Genomic DNA, 21312 nt, shown 5'->3' with positions numbered 1-21312 from the left:
CAAACAGAATCGTCCAACTCTAATCCGCAACACATTTCTCCTCCTTATTCAGATTCAGGGGCAGCCGCTCAGTCCTCTCCTGCATCATCCATGGGTTCAGCTGATGATACAGCATCCCCTTCTGCATCCACCTCTAAAACTGCAGCTGCTCCATTTTTGCATCCTGTGAATGGGTTACGGTCACCATCAGCGTCACTTACTCCTGGTCGGGACGCCATGTCTACTTCCATTGAGACTGAAGCTGTGTCGCCATTGGTTCTTGCCCTCAAGGAGCTTGTCACCTCCCGTCGCATGGTCACACGGTCTCAGTCAGGCATTTTTCGACCCAAAATTTACAGTACAGTTGCTGCTGAACCACACACTTATGCTCAGGCATCTAAAGGTTCTCGTTGGCGTCAAGCTATGGATGAGGAGTATAATGCTCTTATTGCTAATGGAACTTGTACTCTCATTCCTCTTCCTCCTGGTGCGAATAAAGTTGATAATCGATGGGTGTTTCGGGTAAAAACAACGGCTACTGGTTCTATTGAGCGATATAAAGCCCGTTTGGTTGCAAAGGGTTATCACCAACATCCCGGGATTGATTTTTTTGACACCTTTAGCCCTGTCGTGAAACCCACCACTATTCGACTTATACTTGCTCTTGCGGTTTCACTCAAGTGGTTTGTCTTTCAGCTTGACGTTTCGAATGCATTTCTGCACGACGATCTCCAGGAAACAGTTTATATGACTCAACCTCCGGGATTTGTTGATCCATTGCACCCTGACTTTGTTTGCAAGCTCCGCAAGTCTTTGTATGGTCTTAAGCAGTCACCTCGCATGTGGCATGAGAAGTTAACTTCGAAGTTACTTCTTTTCGGGTTCAAGGGTTCCAAAACTGACAGCTCACTATATTTTTATGTTAAGGGACCTATTTGTGTTTATTGCCTCATATATGTTGATGATCTTCTCATTACCGGTAGTTGTTCTGCTCTCATGAACCAGTTAGTTTCTTTCTTGGAAACTCAGTTCTCTATTCGGAACCTTGGTCGTGCCTCCTTTTTCTTGGGTATTGAACTTGATTGGACGGATGATGGCCTTCTATTGACCCAATCGAAATATTATCAGTCTATCCTTGCAAAATCTAACATGGATACTAGTAAGGCTGTGACTAGTCCCATTCATAGCACTGAAAAATTAAAACTTGGTGATAGCACTGCCTTCTCGGATCCCACTCTGTATCGGAGCATCGTCGGTAGCTTGCAATACTTGACATTCACACGTCCTGACATCTCCTAATCAGTGAACAAAGTATCCCAATTCATGCATGCACCGACGATTAATCACTGGGGCGCCGTTAAACGGATTCTGCGGTATCTTAATGGCAGCAGTTCGTTAGGAATTTTTATGGCTCATGGCCCCATTGGGAAACTTCACTGCTATTCAGACGCGGACTGGGGGGGCGATCCGAATGATCGTATTTCTACCAGTGGCTTTGCTGTTTTCCTGGGATCATCCCTGATTTCGTGGTCCAGTCGCAAGCAACGTACTGTCGCACGGTCGTCGACTGAAGTGGAATATTGCTCCATTGCAACAGCTACGTCAGAACTGGTTTGGCTCCAAATGCTCATGAAAGAAATTGGATTTCCTCTTTCTTCCCCTCCGGTGATCTGGTGTGATAATTTAAGTGCCATTTACTTGACTGCTAATCCAGTTTTTCATAACTCAAGTAAACATTTGGAGATTGACTTCTATTTTTTTCGTGAACGGGTTCGTGCTAAGGCTTTAGTTGTTCGCTATATTTCAACCGAGGATCAAACTGCTGATGTTTTTACTAAACCCCTGGCACGTACACGGTTTCAACTACTGCGTTACAAGCTGACAGTTCGAGCTCGCCCTGTTCAGCTTGAGGGGGGGTGATAGACATATATTAGTATTAGAAGTCTTGTGATTAAATAGAATCGATGTATCAACAGTCTTTGTGATTAAATAGAACTCCTGTACATTAGGAAGTCCTGTAGTGATACACGTTGAGGAGGAAACCAGTTAGGGTTAGGCTAAATACTTCATGTATATATATGTACCTTATTTACGTGAATAAACAAGGCGAAACATATTACTCCTCCAACTATTGTTTATCTTACATGTTGTAAAGTGGTAATGAAGTACTTGAACCAATACTTTCTGAATCAAAAGAAAAAGAGAGCATGAAGTAGTATGTTAGATGCCACTTGTGGAAGGAAGAAGCAAGAAAAGAAGTGTAATGGTCTTCTATGAGATACTGGTACATATTATTAAGCTTTTCCTTAAGCAAATGAATGTTGCCTTTTCTTCTAAATTTGAAGTGCATTTGTTCATCTATTGATTTCCTAATAGAAGCCATAAATTTGATACTTGCATGGTCTTACTTTTTAGGAGAAGATGATGCAAAAGGTAACTTGTAGATTATAGAAACTATACCCTTATGTATAATACCATGAACTGCTGAATTTGTAGATTTGAATTTAGATGTGGTTCAAGTTGTTGAATTTATGAAAGGACGCCTTGGTGTTGAGGTGATTAGTTAATTCATTTCTAAATTTGAAGTGTTATTCTCATTATTTTTAGGGATAAGGTACCAAAATAGGTCTATGGTTTTTGAGGAAATTTTAATTTAGGCCTCGATAACGGATTGAACATGTCACTCCTATTACTCCGTTAAGTTCTAATTTCTCCCTCCATATACAATTGACAGAACTTAACGGAGTAATATCAATGACGTGTCTCGTTCCGTTATCGAGGCCTAAATTGGTACCCTTTTTTAAACGTTAAGCCTATATTGGTCCTATTTTGTATATGAAGCCTAAATTGATACTTCTCCAAAAACCATAAGCTTATTTTGGTACCTTATCCATTCTTTTTGTTATAGAATTTTTGGCTGTAGAACTAGTTCTTGGGTTGATTTGCCTAATGGGACTAAAATTGTTTAGTATTCTTTAAATTAAATGGAGAAGAGTCTTCTTTGATGCTCTATGGTCTTTAATTACAGATGTGAAGTAATAACTCAGTTAGTTTTATACTCTATTCAAATACTAGGAATGCTATAAATTGACAGATGGCTGAACGTTTTCAGCTAGAAAGTTAGGAACTAGTATCTGCAGATCTGATCGTAGAAGCTTGAATCAGTAACCGAAGCTATTGAAGAACTCGGCGTAACGACAGCTTTCGATGGAAATCCTTGATTGATTTCGGAAGGGGTGCGAAAGAGTTCAACACTACGCTCATTTCGTAGATCTACGATTCTTGAATAATCTACATCACTTCTGCTTCTATTGTAACAAAAGATTCCCTTTTTATGTGGAAAAGGCCCGTATCAAGAATTCTGATTTTACGTATGGACAATTCCTCAATATCTTGTTCATTCGTCAATTCTAAACTTAATATGGAAGATGATGTTTCTAGTATTTCTTCAAGTCTTTATCTTTTAATTATGGAGAATTACATGTAATTTTTTAAAGTGATCAAAAATTCTTACAAGTTAAGTGACAAGGCCTTAGATTGTTTATGCTATCGATCTGAGTCAACGTGTTCAACTAGTTTTTTTTTATTCTTCTCAGCTTGAATAACGTTATTGTTTATGAACAAGTTATTTTTTTTAAATGTAAAACTACATAGATTGGTATGAAACTTTAATTTTATAGGTTGTAAAACTGATAGATTATGAACACAATTAATGAGATGTTTTTGAACAAAGGTTCGTGAACAAGCTTATGAACAAGCTCGACTATACAGTTAGTGTTCATGAACAAGATATTTCTTCAAATACAAAACTAGCTAGTTCTGTGTGAAACATTAGTTTTGTAGGTTTTAAAGCTCGTAAGTTATGAACATGATTAATAAGATGTTTTTGAATAAAGTTTTAAAACAGAATTAACAAGCTTGTTAATAAATAAACGAGTTGCTCGCTCTCGTTGAATTAATATTAAGCTCTTCCATTTTCTGTTGTGACATCCCCATCTGTATAACATGTATTTAAAGAGGTCAGCACCTTGCCTTATTACTGTCTGAGTTCATGACTTGAATGGAAGCTATTTAAGCTTAAGCTAGATGAAGCTGACTAATGAAACAGTTTCTAAATATCAAATTACAACCAAATTGTTAAACATAAACAACATTTTAATAACACCAACCTGAACCATATTCATTTGAATACTCGAGGAACATTAGATCTATTCTTCTCTTACTCTCAATTATTCTTGAAAATCATATGAAACGACATGTAGAGTAGACCAAACCCTACATTTTTGCTGTCTTGACCACATGCACCTTAATGAGTATGTAGAATTTGTTCATTCACCGTTAGATCTAGGCTTATTAGAATCCTAAGGTGGAGATTCAAAGCATCATGAGGCTTAGATTTAATAAGTCTATATCTAACGGTGAATGAACAAATTTACTTGCTCATTAAAGTGCATGTGAAAATTCCTGACCATTTTTATGTAATAAAATGCTTGTTTGAATTAGACTCATTAAAGTAGATTAAACTCCTTTTGAGTAGAGTAGTTATATGTTGCTGAATCACTAGTAGTTATAGTATGTTTTTTTCTTTTAATATTATTCTCTGATGGTATATTTTTTCTTGATATTACAGCACCATCAATTTGCCATAAACCTGTTTCTTTCCAAAAATTCTTTTATCAAGTGCTAGTAATATTGACTCATATATTTGTTCAATATATATTTGATCAATCTTTCTTAACCAGTATATACATATGTTATTATCTTTTTCTATATTTTTTCCAGTGTTATCAAACAATTGGTATTCAACGTGATTGTAATATTTGTTGCACTATCATATCGAAGATAAGTACTCTCAAGCATTTCATTGATGTTAATAGATTATACAAGATCTGAAACTTACATTTTCTTTTCTTCATTTTTTTTCTTATAAGATCATTCAAATTTCAGGGATATCTTTTACCGAATGGGTTTGTCTGATAGGGATATAGTAGCACTCTCATGGGAACATGTTGTCCCTATGAACGAGGATGATATTCGTCCTAAAAATGGGGACAAAATGATGTCCATAGTAACAGAGACGATAATCGTCCTTATGAGCAGAGACAAAATATTGACCCTAAGAACGGGGAGGACAATTGTCCTTATAAACAAGGATGATAGTTTTCCTTATAAACAAGGATGACAGTTGTCCCAAAGAATGGGGACAAAATGATCTCCCTAGTAATGGGGATGACAGTCGTCTTTATCAGCGGAGACGAAATGTTGTCCCTAGGAATGGGGACGATATGTCATCCCTATGAAGGGGAAAAAAATATCGTCCTTATCAATAGGGTCAGCTCGTCATCCCTAGGAACGGGGATAAAATGTCATCCCTCTTAATGGGGACGACATATCATCTCTAGGAACAGGGATGACAATCGTCCCTCTCAACGGGGACGGCAGTCGTGCTTAAGAGAGGGGACTACAATCGTCCATTTAAACTGGGACAACATTAATTTTTTTGTCCCCAATAGAATCAAGGATGGAGGAAACAAGGACAAAAAATGAGGACGAGAAAATTGTCCCTATAAGTATAGGGGACAAAATTCAATGTTTTTTTGGATAATTTTTTTCGTGCATGAAAGTGTTTTTTTGTAGTGTCAAATCAGCTAAACAAAAAGGTAATTAGCTAATCGTTATTTGCCAAATGGAGTCAATATTTCAAAAAGATTATTTATATAAAATATATAAATTCACTAATAAATAAACTAATTGAAGATCTGTGCATTGCGCGAATTGTATATAACGAGAGATAATGTTGGTGTTTCTTTGGATGGGAGAAAGTACGAACTACTTTGATATCCTTTGCTCTTAATGGACATCTATTGTTTGCATTCGTAATGATTGAAAATAGAGTTGTTAGGAAATTGAAAGAAAATCAAAGAGCTAGTGAAATTTCTATAATACCATCATTAGAAATAAATGTGAATGAATAAATTTGGAAACATTCAAATTTTTAGCTTAAAAAACATAAAACGAGAAATAATCTAAACGGGTTATTAGGAAATATTTCAAAGGCACGTGAATTTGCGTGAATGAGGAGCTGACATGCCTCTCATCTCTTCTTTTTTTTTTGTAGGAACAGGAAAGGAAAAAGACAAACAAAGAACAAGAAAACCTAGACTGGGATTAGCCTAGGGAAGCTAACCCCCACCACATCTTCCATAAGCAAAGAGTGAAGATAATCAGGAGGATAAGAAAAGGTAGTGACACCCATCATGCTCTCATGCCCAGAAGTCGCCAAACGATCCGCTACCCGGTTCTGCTCTCTGAAGATATGGCTGAAATTTATGAAATCAAAGGAAGAGCAAAACCTTCTAATTCCTTTGATAAGGTTATGGCTATTTAAACAAATAGCATTTTTTTCGGAAATCATTTCAATATCCTCAAGGTTGTCAGATTCAACAATCAAATTTTTCAAACCCAGGCTTATGGCAAGTTTAAGGCCAAAAAAGATCCCCCAAAGTTCAGCCGAAAAGGACGAACCTAAACCCAGATTCTGAGTAAACCCAGACACCTAGACACCCCCATCATCTCTCAGAACACCTCCTGCAACAATCTTACCGTCCTTCAGACAGGATCCATCTGTATTTAATTTCACCACTCCTTCCCTAGGCCTGCACCAACCAAGGAGGTGAACAGTCTTCTTTTGGGTTGACCTCGCAAGAGAATCTCCTTTGAAGCTATCAGTAATGTTGAACATTTTTTCCGAGAAGAACTCAATTAAATTAGGAATAGAAACAATTTTCCTTCCAAAGATTTCCTCATTCCTCCACTTCCAAATCTGGTGACGAACAATAGCAAAGAAAATATCACCATGCTCAAGGTTAGCTAACAACTTCCCACTAACTCCATCTGTAAACCAGTCATGATCAGAGTGAGCTAAGAAAGTAGAAAGCAGGCGGTGAGGGAGAACTTTTCTCCACACCTCTTTACTTCTAGTACAGTCCCTAAGAGCATGGCAAATAGTTTCACATGCCCTCTGCATCTGCTGCAAGCACCTGAATCCACCAGATGCCGTCTATTTCTATCCGAGTTAGTGAGTAGCCTGTCCTTAACACTAAGCCACAGAAAGCTCCTAATGCGGTAAGAAATTTTTAAAGCCCAAATGATTTTCCAAACTTCAGAGTAAGGACCTGTACCATTTTGGTTGAAAGCCTCAAAGGCAGACTTGCAGGTATACGCCCTATTGTTTGTCAATGCCCAACAATGACTATCCTTATCTTCCTCCCTGTTACTTATCTTTACCCCTCTAATCCTTAGGAGCGTATCCAGACTAAAAAAGATTCAAATTTAGACCAAATCCAATCCTCCTCAGAATCCACCACATCAGCGATCTTCCAATTGCGGATATTACTAGGCGGCAGGGATCTACACACCTCTAATAAAGATTTGCCTCCAATCCAGATATCATTCCAGAAGCTGATGGACTTCCCATTCCCCACCTCCCAACCTATCCTAGAGCAAAACTCTGAAAACACAGAACTGAGGCCTTTCCAAAGAAAAGAACAATTGACAACTCTCTCCTTGGGGCCCCCAAAAATCTTATCTTTTCTATATTTACCACAAAGGAGACGAACCCAAAGAGAAGAGGGGAGTTGCCACATTCTCCACAAAAGCTGCATTAATAAAACTTTGTTATTGTCTTTGGCTTGTCTAATCCCCAGACCTCCCATGATTTTAGGTTGGCAAACCTCCTTCCAAGGAACAAGGTGGATCTTCTTCCCCTCCGCCGAGTTCCCCCAAAGGAAACGCCGATTGATCTTATCAAGATCATTGAGAACAGGCTCCGACAATCTACACGCTTGCATAATATGATTAGGAGCCGCACTATTGATAGATTGAATCAAAGTAAGATGGCCAGCAAGAGAAAGAGTATTAGCTTTCCAAATGGCACAATTCCCACTAGTTTTGTCAATAATCTCTTTAAAGGATGCTTTAGAGACTCTGTCACTATAGAGAGGGACCCCCAGATACTTACCCAAAGAATTAGTCAAAGGAATACCAGATATTTCACTTAGCCTTTTGCAGACACTCTTACTCATGTTTTTTGAACACAACATCCTGGATTTTTGGATATTGAGCTTTTGTCGAGAAGCAGCGCAGAAACAGTTAAGGATGTCCATAACCACACCAATTTGCTCCTCATTCCCTTCCACAAAGACCATAACATCATCTGCGAAGAACAAATGGGTAATCGAAGGGCAGAACCTGTTGATGGAAACAGGGTGGAAATTTCCATTACCCACAGCCTCTTGGATCAGGTGAGACAATCTTCCCATTGCAATAACAAATAAGAAAGGGCTCATAGGGTCCCCTTGACGGATACCCCGGGAGGGAGTAAACTCCTCCGACATATCTCCATTGATCAGAACCTGAAAGACAGGAGAAGAAATGCAGACCTCGATCAAACTCCTCCAGTTATCCAGGATGCCAGCTCTCTTCAGACTATCCAGAAGAAAATTCCAGTTTAAACGGTCATAAGCTTTCTCCAGATCCAGCTTAAGAGCCACAATACCTTTCCTACCCTTCTTGATTTTCATGGAGTGAACCATCTCTTGGGCTATAACGACATTATCTATCATTTCTCTGCCAGGAACAAAACTGCCTTGATTTTGGCTGATAATATCAGGAAGAATACCCCGAAGCCTATTAGCCACAATTTTTGTAATAGCTTTGTACAACACATTACACAGACTAATAGGCCTCATTTGTAAAAAGGAGGAAGGTTTTTCAACTTTCGGAATCAAGACCAGAAGAGTTTTATTCACAAGCCTAATATCTTCAGTACCACTGAAAACTCCTTTAATAAAACTATAAATACATTCCTTCACGGTATCCCAATGTTTGTGGTAAAAACATGCAGAAATACCATCAATCCTAGGGGCTTTGGTAGCTCCAATACTAGAGAAGGCCATATCAATCTCTTTCTGGTCAATAGGATGGAAAGCTTCCTGAATCGTTTCCTCATCCAAACTAGGAAACGAAGTCCTAGAAAGAGCTTTATCCAAATTCACACTCTCCTCTTTGAATAAGTCTTTATAAAAATTAAGGGCCAAACGATGAATGTCCTCATCCTCATAGACCCAGTCTCCATTTGAATCTTTGATAGCATCAATCTGATTCCTCTGCCTTCTAATAATAGTAGAAAGGTGGAAAAACCTGGTATTGCGATCTCCATCTTTGATCCAAGTTTTCCATGATTTCTGAAACCAAAGAAACTCTTCCTCCCTCAACACAGCTTCTAATTCTTTCTGGAGAGATCTAAGAAGACAATTCAAACTATGATCAAATCTAATCTCCAAATTCCGTTGAATGCCTTCGATTCTGCTCAAAAGTTTATTCTTCCTTCTGATAATATGGCCAAAGTTATTTCTATTCCATCCCACCACATTCCTTCTAAACCCCTCAACAGCAAGGAGAACATTGGAGTGGGGCTGCCAATTCTCCTGAACAAAGTTCTTAAACTCAGGGTGAGATTCCCAGGCCACATGGTATCTGAAAGGTCTATCCCCTTTAGGCCGATGGTTTTTAACCAAATTAACTAAAATAGGACAGTGATCAGAGTGACGGAAAGGAAGATTTAACACTTTCACTTCGGGAAAACTACAGATAGCCGCTATATTCGCCTAAACTTTGTCCAAACGAACAAAAACATTATTGCGTTTCCAAGTAAATTTATGACAAGCAGCTCCCAGATCTGAAAGCCCACATAAATCCATATTCTGCTTATGGTTAAGACATCTGTTAACATAGTGGTTCCCACCCCCTATTTGATCGCTCATAAGGCCAATGTCATTAAAATCCCCTGCCACAAACCAAGCATCCAAAATACTTGTGCTCATAGTATACAGAACCTCCCACAACCTTTTACGATTGGCCAAGATAGGATCAGCATAAACAAGGGTGATAAAGAATGGTTTATTACCAGGATAACTGACCCTACTATGAATAAATTGTTTATCCATACTGATAATTTCAATCTGAACACGATCTGGCTTCCAGAAAAGCCAAATCCCCCCAGCCCAGCCAGTAGCCTCTAGACCTGTCCATGGGCCCGGGTACCCGCCCGGCCCGCCCAGGCGGTGTCCTTTGGGTCGAGCTTAGACAATAAAATTTACTCTTAGGCCCAGGCCGGCCCAGGCCCGCTAAAGCCCGTCTATTTTTTGGGCGGGCTTGGGCCATATGAAAATATCACGGGCCGGCTCAGCCCGGCCTGCCTTATTAATATTAATTAAAAATATTATATATTTATAATTAGATATTTATTTTAAGTATAAATTTAATTTTTTATAATTAAAAATTAATAATATTTTTTTAGGTGGGCTTATATGGGTTGGGCTTGAGATTTGATTTTTAAGCCCGAGCCCATCCCGACCCGAGCCCGTCTAAATTAATACTGGGCTGGGCTTGGGATGAGCACTTTTACAGAAAAGCCCGTCAGGCCCGGCCCGAACCCGGCCCAGCCCGACCCATGGACAGGTCTAGTAGCCTCCGATCTAACCACCTCATCTGCTTTACTGCCACTGATTTTGGTTTCCAGCAAAGCAAAACAAGAAGGGTTAAATTGCTTAATTAAATCTTTAACATGGATACGGGTAGCCTTACTAGCCGCACCTCTAACATTCCATACAAAAAAATCCATCAAAAAGGCAGACTACTGACCATAGGCCCAGCAACCTAAACCATGTATTTATTTGGGGCTCTTGAGAGCCTTGAAGAGGTACCAGCTGGCCCCCTTTTGTCCCAAACATCCAAAGAGCTATGGTTATGTTTCTGATTACCCTTAGGTTTTTTCATATTCATTTTATTGACCCCCCATAGCCTTTGCATTTGAATTATCATTAAAGTTTTTCGGGGTACTAACCTCATTAAGCTTCTTCTTACCAAATGAGGCATGATTTTGGCTCTCCAAGGCAACAGCTTTGGACTCAAACAGAGGGTTAACAGTCTCCACTTTATTGGCATCCGGTTCAACAGATTCTAATCCTGGCATGCTCGTTTGAATGGTCAGAACCCTAAGCATCCTCAATAGACAGAACCCCAAATCTAGATCCAGAACCGAGGGTCGATTCCTTACCAGGACCAACTTTCTTATTGGGAGGCCTCTCCTTGATTTCAGGGGCAATCTGGAGAGAAATCATCTCCTTACTAATGTCAGGAGGACAGTTCTGGACAACAGATGCCCGAGTCCTCCACCTACCCGACCTCTTAGCCATCATCCAGGGTCCAAAGTTCCTCCCTTCACCTCGAATCTCCTCTTCTCTCTCTTTATCAGCCACCATAACCTCTTCGACCAGCTTCTCCCTCTTAGGACACCCTTCATACGCATGGCCAAACATACCACACTCATAGCAAATATTATGAATGCTTTCATATTCAATATAGTAAACCGAATTCTGAACACAGAATTTAGACAAAAGAGGCTTAGCAAGATCAATATCGATACAGACCCTGGCAAACTTACCTCTTACTGCCCCAATGGTGGTTTTATCCACATGGTGAACTTTCCCCACAAGACCACCAACTTTATTAAGAAAGCTTTCATTATAGTACTCAATAGGTAAGCCCGAAAATCTTACCCAAGTTAGAATCCTATTAACAGAACAGTCATGAGGATTAAAATTAGGTACCCATGGCCTTAATGCCAGAGCGTGATTAGAGATAATATACGGGCCACCATTAATAACAGCATTAAAGTCCTCCGCCCTGGTGAATTTGATGACATAATCTAAAGCCGGGCAAAGAAAGTAGAACAAGACTTACTGATGTCGTAGGTACTGGGCATAAAATCTTGGGAGACATCGTTCGGTAAGCTTCATTCTCCAATCATGATGATATGCGCCTGGATTCTCTGGGCGAAATAATTGAAACTAATCCTTTTACCAAGCACAGTAACTATTAAAGCTAACTTCCATTTAGACCTGAGGGCGCGTTTATCCGCCGAGGATAGGCGAATCACAGGACATAATGGGTCATCCTGTTCTCCATCTTCAATATCAGAGTCAGAATAGACCTCCTCTGAATCCTCCTCAACAATTTCTTCATCTAACACGGGTTCTTCCTCTACCACCCCCCATCATTGTATCTCTCGAGGAGTTTTTCCCCAAACCTTTCTCGTTAGAATTATTCTGTAAAGCATCAATAAAAGTCTTCAGAGCCAAATTCAAAATAGACGAGGAATCGGCGAGAGCCGCAATCACCTGGACTGCCGGCCCGCCCTCCTAGACTGCCGGCCCACTCCCTCGGACTGCCGGCCTGCTCGCCCTCCTGGTCATGTGCCTTGTCTCCCTTCATCTCTCCCCTCCCATCGCCAGTGGTATCTCCGCTTTCATTCCACGCACTCCGCTCGCGGTCCACGCACACCTCCACCACGACAGATCCACCGAAGCCCCCCTGGCAGATCCAGCCACTGCCTCAACCCGATAACCTCCTTCCTCTTTCTCCCCCGCCAACCTCACCGACCCACCGCTCCCCTTCCCTTCCTCTCTATCCACCCAAAAATAGCCCCCTAGGTGCTCCCCCAACGCCGCCCTGGCTCTCTCCCTCTCCCTAGAGCGATCCCGCTCCTTCATCGGCACAGGCGAAAGCCAAATCGGACAAAAACTGCACACAACGCCGGTCACACACAGAACCCACGCCAATCACCCTGGAGACAAATTCGGATCCCTCACGCGCATGCCTCTCATCTCATCTCATCATTCATATTTCTTTTTTTTAATTAATTTCCTTTAGTTACTTGTCAACACCCAATTTTAAGCTATTACACTTTTTTTCATTAATTTTTCTATTTTAAATGTAATTTATTATGATCTTGTTCATTAACTACTACTCTATCACTAATCGTGACTTACATGTTGCGTCGATAAATTTAATATTTCAAAAAACTATTTATATAAAATATATAAATTCATTAATAAATTAATTAATTGAAGATCTGTGTGTTGGGCAAATTGTATAAAACCAAATATCATGTTGGTGTTTCTTTAGATGGGAGAAAGTATGGATTGTTTGGAATATCTTTTACTCTTAATGGACATTTGTTGTTTGTATTCGTAATGATTGAAAATAGAGTTAATAGAAAATTGAAAGAAAATTAGAGAGCTGGCGAAATTTCTCTAATACCATCGTTAGAAATAAATGTGAATGAATAAATTTGGAAACATTAAATTTTCTTATTAAAATCAAAGCTTATATAGAAGCTACATATATACACAAAGAGAAGTAACATATGTTAGTTAAGAAAGAGAAACTAACAAACATGTACATATTTTTTAGCTCAAAAAAACAAAAATAGAGAAAGAATTTAAATGGGTTTTTAGGAAATATTTCAAAGGCACGTAAATTTGCGTGAATGAGGAGTTGAAATGCCTCTCATCTCATCTCATCCTTCACATTTCTATTTTTTAATTAATTTTCTTTAATTACTTGTTAGCACCCAATTTTAAGTTTTTACACTTTTCTGTCATTAATTTTTCTATTTTAAATGTAACTTAGTATGAGCTTGTTTATTAACTATCAGTTTGTCACTAATTGTGTACTTGCATGTTGCGTTGATAAATTTAATATTTTAAAAAATTATTTGTATAAAATATATAAATTCATTAATAAATAAACTAACAGTCTTGATCACATGCACCTTAATGAGTATGTAGAATTTGCTCATTCACCATTAGATCTAGGCTTATTAGAATCCTAAGGTGGAGATTCAAAGCATTATGAGACTTAGATTCTAATAAGCCTAGATCTAACGGTGAATGAACAAATTCACTTGCTCATTAAGGTGCATGTGAAAATTCCTGATGTGTGTGTTGGACAATGACATATAATGCTGGCGCTTCTCTAGATGGGAGAAAGTATGGACTTCTTGGAGTATCTTTTGCTCTTAATGAGCATTTGTTGTTTGCATTCTTAATGGTTAAAAATAGAGTTACTAGGAAATCGAAAGAAAATCAAAGAGCTTGCAAAAAAAATTATAATACCATCATTAGAAATAAACGTGAATTAATAAATTTGAAAACCTTCAATTTTCTCACTGAATTCAAAGCTCAGATGGAAGTTACATGTATACACAAAGACGAGTAACATGTGTCAGTTAAGAAAGAGAAAGTAACAAATTTGTATATGATTTTTAGCTCCAAAAGATGGAAAACGAGAAAGAATCTAATGGCTCACGATGACTCTAATAATTAACTTGGATGGTATGATGATTGTTTTGAGTTACTATTTGCTGTTTTATCTTTGGGATGGATTTGATTATATGGTGAGACATCTTCTAGAAGGACTTCTATCTGAATGCATAGTGTAAGACTTTGTTCTTTTTTACTGAAATTAAGTAAACTGAACTGAACTAACACTATTTTTTTTTTTTTTGGTAGAAAAGGAAAAGAAAAACGAATAACAACAAACTACCCAGGAATTAGCCTAGGGAAGCTAACCCCAATCCTATCTTCTAAGAGAAGATGAGAGATGAAACTAGGGGAAACAGGAAGGGTAGTAACGCCTAACGTCCCTTCATGGCCCGCCGCCGCCAAGCGATCAGCAACACGATTCTGCTCTCTAAAAATGTGTCTGAACTCTACGAACTCAAAGGAGGAGCAAAGCCTTATAATAGCTTTGATGAGGTTGCGACTGTTAAGACCCATAGAATGATTCTCAGAAATCATTTTGATTGCTTCCAAATTATCAGACTCCACAGAGAGCCTCTTAACACCCAGCCTTTTAGCAAGATTGATTCCAGTAAGAATAGCCCAGAGCTCCGCAGAAAAGGAAGAACCCAACCCTAAATTCTGGGAGAACCCAGAAAGCCAGACGCCCCCTACATCTCTAAGCACACCTCCAGCCGCAATCTTACCGTTACTGAGGCAGGAACCATCAGTATTCAGCTTCACAACCCCCTCTCTTGGCCTGCTCCATCCCACGAGATGGACATCACAACACTGAGAGGCTCTGGCAAGGGACTCTCCTTTGAAACTATCGATAATAGAGAAAAGTTTTTTCGAGAAGAAATCAGCTAAGTTTGTCATAAAAACAGTTTTATCTCCAAAAATCTCCTCGTTTCTCCATTTCCAAACTTGGTGACAGATAATAGCAAAGAAAATGTCACCATGCTCCATGTATGGAAGCAACTTTCCTCTAACACCATCAGAGAACCAGTCGACCTCAGAATGTGCCATGAAGGAAGAGAAAATATGGTGTGGGAGAATTTTCCTCCAAACCTCTTTACTATTAGAGCAATCTCTAAGAGCATGGCACAAAGTCTCAACATGGCCTCTGCATCTACTGCAAGCTCCAGAATCAGCCAAGTGCCTTCTGTGCCTATCCGAATTAGTAAGAAGCCTGTCCTTAACGCCCAGCCACAGGAAACTCCTAATACGGAAAGGAACTTTAAGGGTCCAAATCGACTTCCACACATCCGAGGGAGGATCAGATCTAAAGAGAGAGAAAGCTTCAAAGGCCGATTTGCAAGAATAAACTCCATTGTTAGTCAGCGCCCAACAGTGCCTATCCAAGTCTTCCTCTTGATTACTCACCTTCACTCCCCGCATTCTAAGGAGAGTCTCAAGGCTAAAGAAAGTATCAAACTTTGACCAGATCCAGTCCCCTTCCGAGTCAACCATATCGGCAATCCTCCAGTTGCGTATATCACTAGGCGGGGGGGGGGGGGGGGGGGGGGGGAAGAACACACCTCAATTAACGGTTTATCCCCAATCCAGTTATCAAACCAGAAACTAATGGACTTACCATTCCCCACCTCCAGGCCAACTCCCAAGCATAACTCATCAAACACAGCACTAAGTCCTTTCCAGAGGAAGGAACAATTAGCAACTCTCTCTTTCGGGCCCCCGAAGATTTTGTCTTTCCGATACTTACCACAAAGGAGGCGAACCCAAAGAGAGGAAGGGTTTTGCCACATACGCCAAAGGAGTTTCATTAATAAAACTTTATTATTGTCCTTTGCTTTCCTAATACCCAGACCCCCAGAATCTTTAGGCTGGCAAACCTCACTCCAAGGCACAAGATGGATCTTCCTGCCCTCCGCAGCTTCCCCCCACAGGAACCTACGGTTAATCTTGTCAAGATCATTAAGCACAGGATCCGGAAGCTTACAAGCCTGCATGATGTGATTGGGAGCAGCACAATTAACAGATTGAATTAACGTGAGGCGGCCAGCGAGAGACAGAGTCTTGGCTTTCCAAATGGCACACTTCGAATTAGCTTTATCCAAAGTCTCTTTGAAGGAGCCTTTAGACACACGCTCACTATGGAGGGGAACGCCCAGATACTTCCCAAGAGAATCAGTAAGAGGAATACCTGAGAGATCACTTAATCTCTTACAGACTCTCTGATTCATATTCTTAGAGCACATCATCCTAGATTTCTGGATATTAAGCTTCTGCCCAGAGGCCGAACAAAAACAATCCAGAATATCCATAATGACTCTCAACTGCTCCTCATTACCCTCAAGAAAGATAAGGACATCATCTGCAAAGAATAAGTGAGTCACCTGGGGACAGAAGCTGTTGATCGCCACAGGGTGGAAACTCCCATTATCAATCGCATCCTGAATCAGGTGAGAGAGCCTCTCCATAGCAATAACAAAAAGGAAAGGGCTCATAGGATCCCCCTGACGGATTCCTCTGCCCGGGGAAAATTCCTCCGACATATCCCCATTGACCATAACTTGAAACACAGGAGAAGAAATACATACCTTAATTAAACTTCTCCAACTGTCCGGGATTCTAGCTCTCTCAAGGCTCTCCATCAAGAAATCCCAATTAATTCGATCATAGGCCTTCTCTAAATCCAGCTTCAGAGCCGCAATGCCTTTCCTCCCCTTCCTAATCTTCATCGTGTGGACCATCTCTTGGGCGATCACCACATTATCCATCATTTGTCTACCAGGCACAAAGCTACCCTGATTCTGACAAATGATCGCAGGAAGAATGCCACGGATTCTATTAGCCACAATCTTTGTAACAGTTTTGTAAAGAACATTACAAAGACTGATAGGTCTCATATGCAAAAAGGAAGAAGGCTTATCAATCTTAGGAATCAGAACCAGGAGGGTTCTATTAACCAGCTCAATATCCTTCGAACCACTGAACACCCCCAAGACAAAATTATAGATGCCTTCCTTCACTACATCCCAATGCTTATGGTAAAAGCCCGCCGGAAGACCATCAATCCCAGGAGCTTTAGAAGCCCCAATGCTGAAGATAGCTTGGTCAATCTCTTTTCGGGAAATAGGTTGAAAGGCCTCCTGACTACAATCCTCACTGATTAAAGGAAATGTAGCAATAGAGTGAGCCCTCTCCAAAAGAACAGGTTCCTCTTTGAACAGCTCTCTGTAGAAATCTAGGGCTAAGTTCCGAATAACCTCATCTTCATAAACCCAATCACCATTAGAATCCTTAATGGCCTCAATTCTATTTCTCTGCCTTCTGATCAGGGTAGAGAGATGGAAGTATTTGGTATTACGATCCTCATCTCTAATCCAGGACTTCCGAGACTTCTGGAACCAAAGGAACTCCTCCTGCCTAAGCACAGCCTCCAGCTCCTTCTGAAGGGTTCTAAGGAGGCCCTCAAGGCTATGATCAAACCTCCCCTCCAACCTGCGTTGAATGCCCTCCATCCTCTTTAATAACTTGTTCTTCCTTCTGATAATATGCCCAAACACATTCCTATTCCACCCCTGCACCTTATTCCTGAACCCTTCAGCAGCTTGCAGTACATACGAATGAGGTCTCCAACTCTCATGAACGAACTCTTTAAACTTAGGATGGGACTCCCAAGCCAACTGATACCGGAACGGTCTCTTACCCCTAGGGTGCTTACCTCTCAAAAGTCTAAACAAAATAGGACAATGATCCGAATGACGGAACGGGAGGTTCAACACAGAGCACTCGGGGAAGGAAGTTAGAGCTAAAACATTAGCGTAGACTTTGTCCAATCGAACAAAAGTATTATTACGCTTCCAAGTGAATTTATGACCAGAAGCCCCCAGATCGGAAAGCCCACATAAATCCATACTATTCTTGTGATGCAGACAGCGATTAACATAATGATTGGATCCCCCTCTCTGATCACTCATAAAGGCGATATCATTGAAGTCACCCGCCACAAACCAGGGCTCCGAAATGCTGACACTCATAGAATAGAGAACCTCCCAGAGCCGTTTTCGATTAGACAAGATAGGGTCAGCATACACAAGGGTAATAAAAAAGGAAGTATTGCCGGAAATACTCACTTTACAATGAATGAACTGCTTATCCATGCTAAGAATATCAAAATGAATCCGATCTGGCCTCCAAAAAAGCCAAATCCCCCCAGCCCGGCCAGTTGCCTCCGATCTAACACAGTGCCAGTTCTTAAACTTCTTAACCACCTCATCTGCTTTCTCACCACTAATCTTAGTTTCCAAAAGAGCAAAACAAGATGGATTAAACTGCTTAATAAGATCATTAATATGGATACGGGTAGCCTTGCTAGCCGCACCCCTAACATTCCAAAATAACAAATCCATAGAAAGGAGGACAACTGACCACACCCCTACCCTAAGCTAGGTATTTACTAGGGGCTCCTGAGAGCCTTACCGAGGTACCCCCGGGCCCCCTCTTATCTGGAAACGCCAAAGTGTTAAGGCCACTTTTTTGTTTTCCTTTAAGCTTTTTCATATTAGTTTTGTTAACTCCCATAGATTTCCCAATCCCAGGATCAATACCAGGAACAGGAATACTAACCTCATTTGAATTCTTCATCCTTCTAGCTGCAAGGGTCAGGGTCCCCCCCTGGGCTTCATCCTTAGAGACAAAGTGGGTTCACAGATTCAACCACCTTCTCGACTGGATCTACAGACTCTAATCCTGGAATACTCTCATCCATATGATTCTCATCTTGGTCTGACTCTTGAACTTCCTCAATCATCAGGGCCCCAAATCTGGACCCAGGCAAGGCTACTGAAGAAACCCCAGCCTCCTTTCTAGCTTTGAGGACAGGCTTCTCCTTGACATTTGGAATAACAGTAGCTTTAGGAGAAAGGGACTTAGAATTTGTGTTGATATCAGGAGGACGATTGTGAACCACTGCAGGTTGATTCCTACGTCTAGCGGGCCTCTTTGCCACCATCCAGGGACCAAAGTTCCCTTCATACCCCTGGTTCCCTCCAGTAATCCGCACACTACTCTCAACCCTCTCTATAACAACCCTCTCCCTTTTAGGGCAACCCTCCTGAGAATGACCATACATGCCACAATCATAACAGATGTTATGTAAACCTTCATACTCAATAAAGAACACTTTATCCTGAACACAGAACTTAGAAAGTAAAGGTTTAGCCAGATCAACATCTATACATACCCTAGCAAACTTACCCCTAATGGCCCCAATTGTAGTCTTGTCCACATGGTGGACCTTACCAACCAAACCTCCTATTTTACTCAGAAAGTTTTCACTGTAGTACTCAATGGGAAGGCCCGGGAATCTTACCCAAGTCAAGATCCTGTTAACCGAACAGTCGTGAGGATTAAAATTAGGAACCCAAGGCCTTAAGGCCAAAACATGATTGGAAATGATATATGGGCCTCCCTTGATAACCGAATTATAATCCTCAACCCTAGTAAATTTAATGACATAGTAGTCATTTTCCAGGTCAGTAATACTGACTTTACCTTTCCTTGCCCACTGCGCTTGTATTCTTTGGGCAAAATAGTTAAAACTAATTCGCTTACCCAGGACAGTAACAATCAAAGACACCTTCCACTTCTCTCTAAGCTCACGCTTCTCTGCAGCGGAAAGTCTAATGACCGGACAGAGAGGATCCTCCTGGCCATTATCTTCCTCATCAGAATCCGAGAACATATCATCAGAATCTCCCACCATTAAAACTTCCTCTAAAACCGGCTCTTCCTCAGCCACCCCCATGACCGTGTCCTTCCAAGAGTTTTTACCAATCTCGCTCATCTGAACCCTAGGTCTGGGGGAGACCGTCTTCCCATGAGCTACTCCTACAACACCCACCCTTCCCGAATTATTAGAAACATCCAGACCCGAGGCAGCCTGCCTCCCCGTCGTAGCCCCTGCTTGCCCCTCACAGCCCGGAGAAGAGGATCCCACGCAAGGCACTGCGCCGACAGCCCCAGCCCACTGCCCGACCGAGGAGCCGGCAGCGCCTGGGCAGTGCCCGGCACTATCGGCGCATAGCCCTGCGCCAGGCACCCCCGGCCCCACTTCTCCCCTCGAGATTGGGGGAGCCTTACCCCCGGCATCAGAAAACCCAGCCGCCCGTATCTCCCATTGATCCGCACCCAGCCGCGACAACCTTGTCGAATCTGCCGCCTGTGGATCGCAAAGATCCGTCCCCAGCCGCACGGGCGGCGCCCGCGAGAACCCTGCCGACGCACCATCCATGCCCACGAGATCCCTACCGACGCCCCTGGATTCCCCTGCCTCCACCCCGCCAAGCGCCCCGGCCCGATCTACACCAGGTGCACGCTCGCCGCCAACAAAACTTGCCTCACCCTTCTCGCCCCAAACCACCAGGCCACCGCCCCCTTCCTTGCCGCAAATCCCCTCCAGATCCGACCCCCCCCTCGCCGGCCACAGCCCCCCTCTCCCTAGATCTATCCCTAACACGCTTTACCATGAACCCTAGCCGAGAGAGAGAGAGAGAGAGGAGATAGATCTAAAAGAGAGAAAAAGATCTAAAAGAGAGAAAAAGATATAAAAGAGAGAAATAGATCTGAGAGAGAGAGGATAGATCTAAAAGAGAGAAAAAAGATCTAAAAGAGAGAAATAGATCTGAGAGAGAGAAGATAGATCTCAAAATTCTCCATCTTCATAAAAATTCTTCACCATGACAACAGATCTGAGAGAGAGAAGCCAGATCTGAAAAAGAGAAGATAGATCTAAAAGAGAGAGAAAGATCTAAAAGAGAAGAGATAGATCTCAAAACTCTCAATCTTCATAAAACTATATTAATTATGTAACTCTTAATTAGGAATTTTAGTAATATTTTTTTAACTTTATCTTCAACTATCATTTTTGAATAAATTCATATGGCAAATGACACTGTTTATGTAAAGTTAAATTGGTAAAAAAAATGAACTGACACTATTGAACTGAACTGAATACTACTAAATTGAAATTATAAATTTGATATATAAATAATTATGATTATAATAAATAATGATAAATTATATATGTATATCATGATAAAGAATAAATTATATATAATAAATTATAATTATAATAAATAATGATAAATTATATATATAATAAATTATAAATTATATA

Source organism: Euphorbia lathyris, chromosome 2 (genome assembly GCF_963576675.1).
Source record: "Euphorbia lathyris chromosome 2, ddEupLath1.1, whole genome shotgun sequence".
In the NCBI taxonomy this organism is placed as follows: domain Eukaryota; kingdom Viridiplantae; phylum Streptophyta; class Magnoliopsida; order Malpighiales; family Euphorbiaceae; genus Euphorbia; species Euphorbia lathyris.
The sequence above is the reverse complement of the archived record's forward strand: the minus strand, read 5'-3'. Positions refer to the sequence as shown.